Source organism: Mobula birostris, chromosome 7 (assembly GCF_030028105.1).
Source record: "Mobula birostris isolate sMobBir1 chromosome 7, sMobBir1.hap1, whole genome shotgun sequence".
NCBI lineage: Eukaryota > Metazoa > Chordata > Chondrichthyes > Myliobatiformes > Myliobatidae > Mobula > Mobula birostris.
In genome coordinates this window covers 6,400,968-6,411,056 of record NC_092376.1, presented here as the reverse complement: position 1 = coordinate 6,411,056, position 10,089 = coordinate 6,400,968, and the positions used below count along the sequence as shown (strand labels likewise).

The 10,089-nt window shown below is 48.1% G+C and overlaps 1 protein-coding gene across 2 annotated transcripts in view; it reads left to right on the top strand.

Annotated features, from left to right (window-relative positions):
* Nucleotides 1-1,872: 1,872 nt before the first annotated feature.
* Nucleotides 1,873-10,089, top strand: part of slco2b1 (solute carrier organic anion transporter family, member 2B1) — a 96,463-nt gene continuing 88,246 nt past the window's right edge. For both annotated transcript variants that reach the window (XM_072262545.1, XM_072262546.1), the window contains exon 1: nucleotides 1,873-2,044. The gene's annotated coding sequence lies outside the window, so the exon portion shown is untranslated. The remainder of the gene's footprint in view (nucleotides 2,045-10,089) is intronic.

The following is a 10,089-nucleotide window of genomic DNA, read 5'->3' as shown; positions in this document are numbered from 1 at the left end:
CTGCGCAGTTTCCATCAACCCACAGCAGGACCCTATCCCTCCTTTCCCCTCCCATCCACATACAGTACTCATCCAAACTTCTCTTACATGTTGCATTCGAACCCACGTCCACTACTTGTGCTCTCAGCTCGTTCCACACTCACGCCACACTCTGAGAGAAGAAGCTTCCCCTCAGGTTCTCCCTAAACATCTCACCTTTCACCCTTAACCCATGACCTCTAGTTCTAGTCTCACCCAACCTCAGTGGAAAACGCCTGCTTGTATTTACCTGATCTATACTGCTCCCCTCATAATTTTGTATACCTCTATCAAATCTCCTCTCATTTTCCTAGTCCTAAACTATTCAACCTTTCGCATAACTCAGGTGCTCAAATCCTTGCAACATCTTTGTAAATTTTGTCTACACTCTTTCAATCTTTCTGTACATATGTGTGTGAGCAGAACAGCGCACAATTCTCCAATTTAGGCCTCAACAAGCCTTGTACAACTTCAACATAATATCCCAATTCCTGTACTCAACACTTTGATTTATGAAGGCCAATGTGCCAAAAGTTCTCTTTATGACCCCATCTACCTGTGTCCAAGGAATTATGGACCTGTATTCACAGATGTGTGGCTTGTGGCCAAGTGGTTAAGGCGTTGGACTAGCGATCTGAAGTTCGTGAGTTTGAGCCCCAGCTGAGGCAGTGTGTTGTGTCCTTCAGCAAGGCACTTAACCACACAATGCTCCTGTCCACTCAGCTGAGAATGGGTACCGGCAAAATTCTGGGGGTTAACCTCGCAATAGACTGGCATCCTATCGGGGGATGGCGGGGGAGTCTTGTACTCTCAGTCGTTTCACGCCACAGAACTGTGTGGGCGAATGGAAAGAAAGTGTGGGATAGCCCATTAGATTAGTTGTATCGCTGTGTTCTGTAATTCCCGCCTCTCCCTCCCCCTTTCACACCTCTCTCCCTCTCCTTCTCTCCTTCCCTCCCTCCCAATCCTCCTTCCCTGCCCCCACCCCTCCCTTTCTCCCTCCCCTTCCTGTCCCTCCCCTCCCTTCCTCCCCCTCCTCCTCCACCTTCCTTCCCCTCCCTCCTCTCCCCTCCCCTTCCCTCCCTCCTCCCTCTCCTTCCCTCCTTTCCTCCCCTGTCCCCTCCCCCTCCAACCCTCCCTCCACCTCCTCTCCCTCCTCCTCCCCTCCAACTCCCCTCCCTCCACCTCACCCTCCCTCCTTCTCCCCCTCACGCTCCCCCTCCACCTCCCCATCCCTCCTCCTCTTCCTCCCCCTCCTCCTCCCTCTGATCCCCCTCCCTCCCCCTCTCCCTCTCCCTCCCCTCCCTCTCTCTCCTCCCTCCCCCTCCCTCCCTCTCCCCTCCCCCCTCTCCCTCCCTCTCCCCTCCCCCTCTCCCCCCTCCCCTCCCCTCCCCCTCTCCCCCCTCCCCCCTCCCTCCCTCTCCCCTCCCCTCCCCCTCTCCCCCCTCCCTCCCTCTCCCCTCCCCCTCCCCCCTCTCCCTCCCCCCTCTCCTCTCCCCTCTCCCCTCCCCTCCCCCTCTCCTCCCTCCCTCTCCCCTCTCCCTCCCCCTCCCCCCTCCCCTCCCTCTCTCCCCTCTCCCCTCTCTCTCTCTCCCCTCTCCCCTCCTTTCTTCCCCTCCTCTCCTCTCTCCCCACCTCCTCTCTTCCCCCTCCCCTTCCCACCTCTTCTCTTCTTCCCCCTCCCCTTCCCACCTCTTCTCCTCTTCCCCCTCCCCTCCCCACTCCCCCCACTCCCCCTGCTCTTCCCCCTCCTCCTCTCCACTACCTTCCCTCCCCTCCCACTCCACCTTCCCTCTCCTGCCATTTCCCCTCCCGCCTTCTTCCCTCCCACTCCGTCTCCCTCTTCCTCCCCCCCCCCCCCCGTCCGCATTTCCGATTCACCAGGGGTAGGTTCATGCTGGCGGTTGCTTGTCTCGGGATGAACCGTCAGCGGCTTTCACCAAACTCCCGCTGAACCTTTCTCATATCAGCCGTAGAGTCTACAGCTCCCGAGCGAGAGAGAAAGAGAAAGTCGAGCGTGGGACATGTAAGTTATTCTGGTGTTTAATATCCAAGATTATTTATTACACAAATCTGAAGAAACTAAACTTTGCAAGGACTAGATAAGGCTCTTTTTCGGAGTATCGAAGTTGTGGAGTTGTTGATATCATTCAACTTTATAGTTTACATTTCCAGTACTCCACTTCCAAAGCAAAAGTATCGATAAATTGAAACTTCCTCCGAGGTGTTGCGAAGCGATACTGTAGACATTTCCGAGGAACTCTTTTTTGAAATACTAGTTTGTACCTTATCCCTTTCCATAGATGCTGCCTGACCTGCTGAGGTTTTCCAGCATCTTGTCTGCGCGTGTTTTTTTTTACCTTAAGAGTGACGCAGAGAAGGAGAAATTCCGAGTTTAAAGCTCAATTTGCTGTTCGAAGGCAGAAAAGAGCGCCGAGCATACTTGAAATAGTCTGTTGAGTCTGCTGAGCTGGGGTCTTGGACATTCCGGGTCTCCCAGTGTGGTTTAGCCTTTTAGAAGGCGACAGCCTTTTCCGACGGTTTGGAGGCTTGCGTGCCTCAGTGGCCCGGGAGGGCTGAGTTGGTCGGTGCTTTGGCTCTTGGTAGGGTCACCCATGCCAGACAAGTCAAAAGATAAAGACCAGACTAAGAGTGATTCACCTGTCCTCCAGCTCAGGGCTAACAACCCTGACTAGTAAAACAAAATCGTTATGGAAACAGATGCATTCTACATCTGAATGCGTAGGCATTCCTGAGTCTCCACCTGGGGCACGACTGACAGTAGTGAAAACAGCTAGGGACACCCTGAACACCGCCAGAGATGGAGGGACCTTCATTGCTGCCCTGAACACCAGCAGTGTAATGGGCAGTAGGGAAGTATGATTGAGGAAATGTTGCTTTAGTTGGAGACCCCGTCTTCCGCTTAACCGGGATTGACAGGGTTAAAATGATTATTCTATTATTTATATACAGGCAGACGCCAAGCTTTTAAGCTCACCAGTGGGAGGTGGGCAGAAATTCCTGAAGACAGATGGCAGATCAATTGATGATCCCACTGGTGATAGCACAGGACGGTTAACATCTTAGTCCAGGTGTAGGACAGAGGACTCTGGCGAACAGCTGTTCATAGTCTTTGCCGCAGTTGAGGTGACAAGACTACAAAGGCATCCGTTAGTCTTGCGAGACCATGGATCTGCGCCTGGAAAGTCTTCACTCTCCAGGGCGCAGGCCTGGGCAGGGTTGTATGGAAGACCAGCGGTTGCCCATGCTGCAAGTCTCCCCTCTCCACGACACCGATGTTGTCCAAGGGAAGGGCAAGGTGTCCTTGCTTGGCACCGGTGTCGTCGCAGAGCACTGTGTGAACACAACACGTTGCCTCAGCTGGGGCTGGAACTCACAGCCTTCAGGTCGCTAGTCCAAAGCCTTAACCACTTGGCCATGTGCCCACTGACAGACTGAGAAAAGGAGAATATTCCTAATACATAGTGTTTTGTGACTGTATGTTTACTGCTACTGTTATATGTGGACTATGGCTGGTTGAGTGGTGACACAGCAATGACTTTATATTCAACGTCAGTCAGACCAGAAGAACTGATTGTGGACCTCAGAAAGGGCAAGATGAGGGAACACACACCAGTCATCATAGAGGGATCAGAAGTGGAGAGAGTGAGCAGTTTCAAGTTCCTGGGTGTCAAGATCTCTGAGGATCTAACCTGGACACAACATACTGGTGCAGTTATAAAGAAGGCAAGACAGCGGCTATATTTCATAAGGAGTTTGCTGAGGTTTGCTATGTCACAAAAAAAAACACTTGCAAATTTCTACAAATGTATCACGGACAGCATTCGAACTGGCTGCTTCACTATCTGGAATGGGGTGGGAGGGGGCTACAGCACAGGATCGAAGTAAGCTGCAGAGAGTTGTAAACTTGGTCAGCTCCATCATGGGCACTAGTCTCCATAGTATCCTGGACATCTTCAAGGAGCGATGCCTCAGAAAGTTAGTGTCCATCATTAAGGAGTCCCACCAGTCTCTCATTGTTACCATCAGGAAGGAGGTAGAGGAGCCCGAAGGCTCAAACTCAACGATTCAGGAAAAGCTTCTTCCCCTCTGCCAGCCGATCTCTGAACGGACATTGAACCCATGGTCACTACATCACTACTTTTTATCCCCCTTTTTTGTACTACTTATTTAATTTAACCTATATATTCCCTTTTTGCCTTGATGCTTTAATTGGCAAGATCGGCGATGTTAGAGTGAGTTTTTTTGGGTAGATGATTTGTTTACACTTAAATGACTTTGGCCACCAGACTTCTATTTGACTATTTGAAGTACTGTGGATTGAGTCCACAACAATGCGCTTCCTAAGGAATGTGTGAATACCAGATGCTTCTGGCACAGTAGTTTGACCAGATGCTGTAGTTTGGAAGACAGTATTATCTAAACATTATAAATATTAATCATCTTCTATGTTAGCACGTAAAATGCCAAATAAATGTATTGTGGATTTAATTGCATTCCTAAAGGCTGTGGATACCAACCCAGACATGTTGGTGTCGAAAGGAAAGGATGGAGTTAGGTGGTGTGATATTTTGTATGTAGCTTCAATAGGGAGCATTGTCTATAACTTTTTAAGTAGCGATTGCCTTTGTATTTAGCACATAAATATCAAGCCCACATTGGGCTAGCAGACCTTTCTACCGAAAGCGTCTCCATCCGTATGATGCCTACTGTACCTTCTTGTGTCGAATAAAGAAGCTGCTTTGTATCTACCAGTGACTCTGTCTCTCTGGTGATTTCATCCACGCTACAACAGGCGAGAGGTGGGGTCGTCTAAGCTTCTCGGTCTCTAAGCTTCTTGCCCTCAAAGTTGCGTGTCTCTCGGAACATTCTTGGAGACAGCAGAGAGGTCAGATTGCTCAATCGGCCCGAGAACACTCCATAAACTGTAGATTGCCGGCTCCAACAGTACCAGAACCACACTTAACGGTAAAAGAAGATGTGAAAGAAGCGAAAGAAACAATTTTGTGGACCATCTGGAGAGTGTTGCTTGCGTTACTGTTGTTTGCTGGCGCCACCTTCTTCTGGTTCTTGTTACACCGCTCACCTCTAACCTTGAAACTACAATATGTCCTCTAGTTTTTGATTTCCGAATCCTGGAAAAAGGGGCAGCACGGTAGTGTAATGCTTTACGACAGCAGCGAGCCGGGTTTAATTGCCACAGCTGTCTGTAATGCGTTTGTATAATCTCCCCGTGACGTGTGGGCTTCCTCCAGGTGCTCCATTTTCCTCCTGTGTTCCAAAGCCATTCTGGTTGGTAGGTTAGTTGGCCATCATTAGGCTAGGGTTAAATTATGGGTTGCTTGGCGGTGTGGCTCGAAGGGGCAGGAGGGCCTATTCTGTGCTGTATCTCAATAAATAAATTGAAAAATCACATCCTTTCTATGCCCCTCATGGTTTTATAAACCTCTGTGTGATCAAACCTCAGTCTCCTACGCTCCAGGGAGTAATACACCACAGTGGATTCTGCACGGAACATCAGAATCCCTCCTCACCTTTGGTGGTATTTAATAGGAAGTTCTTCCTCATGGAGACAACACCTGTCATCAAAGATCCCCCACCATCCGGGCCGTGTCATCTTCTCACAGCTTCCATCGGGCAGGAGGTACAGAAGCCTGAAGTCCCACACCACCAGGTTCAGGAGCAGCAACTTCCCTTCTACCATTCGGTTCCTGCACCAGCCAGCAAAGCGGAGTTATAGGGGGAGGCCAGATGTGTCAGGACTTTACTCCCCAGAGCGTAGAAGAGGGAGTGGATGTTTGGTAGAGGTATACTATAATTAGGAGGGCATAGATAGGTTAAATCGCCAGCCGGTGGTATCATAGCATCCGTACCCGACTTCGAAGCAAGTGGTCCTGGGTTCAAATCCGGCCGGCTCCTTGCACACTTTCCATCCGTGCTGGGCTGAGCGTTGAGCTAGCAACTCGGCCTCGTAAGGAACAGATAAATGCTAAAGAAGTGGCAAGATGCGCCACAAGACACGGAGAGGAGCGGCCACGGCAGATAGGGTAAATACAAGCAAGCTTTCTCCATGTCGAGTGGGTGAAACTAGAACTAGAGCTCGTGGGTTAAGGGTGGACGGTGAAATGTTTCAGGGGAACACGAAGAAGGAACTTCTTCACTCAGAGGGTGGTGAGAATGTGGATTGATCTGCCAGCGGAAGTGATGGATGTGGGTTTGATCTGAACACGAATAGGTACCTGGATGGGAGGGGCATGGAGGGCTGTGATCTGGATGCAGGACGATGAGACTGGGCATATTAGTTCGACACAGATGGGTCGAAGGGCCTGTTTTGTGTGCTGTAGTGTTCTATAGACAATAGGTGCAGGAGTAGGCCATTCGGCCCTTCGAGCCAGCACTGCCATTCACTGTGATCATGGCTGATCATCCACAATCAATATCCAGTTCCTGCCTTATCCCCATAACCTTTGATTCCACTATCTTTAAGAGCTCTATCCATCTCTTTCTTGAAAGCATCCAGAGACTTGGCCTCCACTGCCTTCTGGGGCAGAACATTCCACATATCCACCACTCTCTGGGTGAAAAAGTTTTTTCCTCAGCTCCATTCTAAATGACCTACCCCTTATTCTTAAATTGTGGCCTCTGGTTCTGGACTCACCCATCAGCGGGAACATGCTTCCTGCCTCCAGCATGTCCAATCCCTTAATAATCTTATATGTTTCAATAAGCTCTCCTCATCCTTCTAAATTCCAGTGTATACAAGCCCGGTCGTTCCAATCTTTCAACATATGACAGTCCCTCCGTCCTGGGAATTAACCTTGTGAACCTACGCTGCACTCCCTCAATAGCAAGAATGTCCTTCCTCAAATTTGGAGACCAAAACTGCACACAGTACTCCAGGTGTGGTCTCACCAGAGTCCTGTACAACTGCAGAAGGACCTCTTTGCTCCTATACTCAATTCCCCTTGTTATGAAGGCCAGCATGCCGTTAGCTTTCTTCACTGCCTGCTGTACTTGCATGCTTGCTTTCAGTGACTGATGTACAAGAACACCTATATCTCAATGTGCTTCCCCTTTTCCTAACTTGATTCCATTTAGGTAATAATCTGCCTTCCCGTTCTTACCACCAAAGTGGATAACCTCACATTTATCCACATTAAACTGCATCTGCCATGCATCCGCCCACTCACCCAGCCTGTCCAAGTCACCCTGCATTATCATAACATCTTCCTCACATTTCACACTGCCACCCAGCTTTGTGTCATCTGCAAATTTGCTAATGTTACTTTTAATCCCTTCATCTAAATCATTAATATATATTGTAAACAGCTGTGGTCCCAGCACTGAACCCTGCGGTACCCCACTGGTCACCACCTGCCATTCTGCAAGGGACCCGTTAATCGCTACTCTTTGTTTGCTGTCAGCCAGCCAATTTTCAATCTATGTCAGTACTCTGCCCCCAATACCATGTACCCTAATTTTGCCCACTAATTTCCTATGTGGGACTCCTCTGTGGCTCTTAAATCTTAATCTCTGCAGTTTAGCAACACTATGATCTCTGATCACTGCAGGGAAATGGATTTTTTTTTTGTTTTAATTGTGGTCTTGTAAAAAAAATAGTATAACCCCTGTTTGTTTTTCCTGTGAACTCTGTTTATCTAATGCTCTCTTCCTGTGATGGTGCTGTATGTTCCATATTATACTTGAACATGTGCATACTTGTTACCCAATCTTTAACTCTTGATTTATTTGCAAAGATAAATTCCCTCTACTCTCATATAACATAACATAAGGTGCTTTTCAAATGTTGGGCAGCACCATAGTGCGGCAGATAGTGTAACACCTCAAATTTCTGTCCGAGTGTTCAGCCTTACTTTTGGTGAAGAAACATAGCAACTGTTTCAGTGTAGATGTTTGCAGTAATGATTCAGAATCAGGAATAAACTCTTCTCGGACTTTTGGTTGGATAGCCAGCTGGAAGCCCGAGAGAGGTTATTTGTCATATATGCCAGGAAAGCGCTGGATCCTTTTCCACTCAGAATCAGATTTATTCATCATGAGAGCGAGAGTGTGGATCGAGCTGCCAGTGCAAGTGGTGTATGTGAACTTGATTTCAACATTTCAGAGAAGTTTGGATAGGTATATGCATGGAGGCTGCTCGGCCTGCTGGGTTCCTCCAGCATTTTGTGTGTGTTGCTCTGGATTTCCAGCATCTACCTGCAGAACCTTTTGTGTTTTTGGGAAATAAGCAGTCAACATTCCAAGCTGAGAGAGAGGTCTACTTATCCTCCTCCATAGATGCTGCCTAACTTTCTGAGTTCCTCTAGCTTCTAATGTGTGTTCCTCAAGACTTCCAGCACCTGCAGAATCTCTTGTATCTCCATATTGTCACTAAATTATTGGACCTCAATAATTTTAAAGATAATCTTCATTAATCTTAGTGATTGATGCTGCTTTCTTGAGGCTGTGCCTTAAGAAGGCAGCGTCCATGGCGAAGGACTCCCACCATCTGGAACATACTGTCTTCTCGTTACTTACCATCAGGGAGGTAGTACCTGAGCCTGAAGCCCCACATTCGACAATTCAGGAACAACTTCTTCCCCTCCACTATCAGATTTCTGAACAGCCTGTTAACCTATGAACACTATTTATTTATGTTTGTAGTTTTTAATAACTTTTTTCCACTGTACTGCCGCTGCAAAACTTCACTTTTCAATTCGTAAAACACCAATACCCAGGAATGGGAAGATCTGCAGAGAGTGATGGATACGGCCCGGTCCGTCACAGGCAAAGCCCTCCCCATCGTTGAGCATATTTGCAAGGAGCACTGCCACAAGAGAGCAGCGTCCATCATCCGGGCCGTGCTGTCCTCTCACGGCTGCTGTGGGGAAGGAGGTACAGGAGTCTCTGGTCCCACAGCACCAGGTTTCGGAACTGTTATTGCCCCTCAGCCATTAGACTATTGGACCAGTTGGGATAACTTCACTCACCACAACTCTGAACTGAGTGTACAACATGTAGACTCACTTTCAAGGGTCATGTTCTCAGTATTATTTATTTTTAAAAAAATATTTGCATAATTTGCCATCTTTTGTGCACTGGTTCGTCATCCGTCTTTTTATATATAGATTTTCATAAATTCAATGGTATTTCTTTATTTTCCTGTAAATGTCTGCAAGAAAATTAATCTCAGGCTAGTATGTATATGGTGACATATATGTACTTTGTAAATAAATTTACTTTGAACTGATTCTGATTTGACGTGAAACTTGTTCAGATTGGCTGAGGAACCATGCTGGGGAATAGCAAATGGTGTTTAGTTAAACAGGTTTGTGATGTTGCATTTTTGGTCGATGAATCAGGGTGGATAGTCACAGTGAGTGGCAGGGCCTTAGAGAATGTTCTTCAATAGAGGGGCGTAGGAGTGTGATTGCCCAATTCCCTGAAAATGAGCTTCACAGGTAAACAGGGTGGTGAAGAAGGGGTTTGGAGCTCTGGCCGTCATCAGTTAGGGCTTTGAATGTTAGAGTTGAGATGCTGTGGTGAGGCCGTACTTAGAATATCATCTTCAGCTTCACTCTTCTGTGTGCAAAAGTTACCCCCTCAGCTCCCTTTGAAACCTTTCCCCTTTCACCTTTAATCCATGTGCTCTAGTTTCTAGTTTTAGTCTCCCCTCGTTCATTATGTGCTGTGATGCATGAGGTGGGCGATCATGGTCCTTCCATGACCATGATTGTTCTTGGCAAACTTTTCGACAAAAGCGGTTTGCCATCGCTGCCTTCTAGGCAGTGCCTTTGCAAGTCATTATCAGTGCTGTTCAGAGATTGACTGCCTGGTGTCAGTGGTCGCATAACCAGCGTTTATGATATGCGCCAACCGCTCATACGACCATCCACCACCTGCTCCCATGGCTTCACGTGACCCTGATTGGTTGGGGGGGGGGGTTAAGCAGGTGCTACATTTTGCTCAAGGGTGACCTATAGGCTAGTGGAGGGAAGGAGTGCCTTACACCCCCTTGGTAGAGACGTATCTCCACCCGCCAGCAAACAT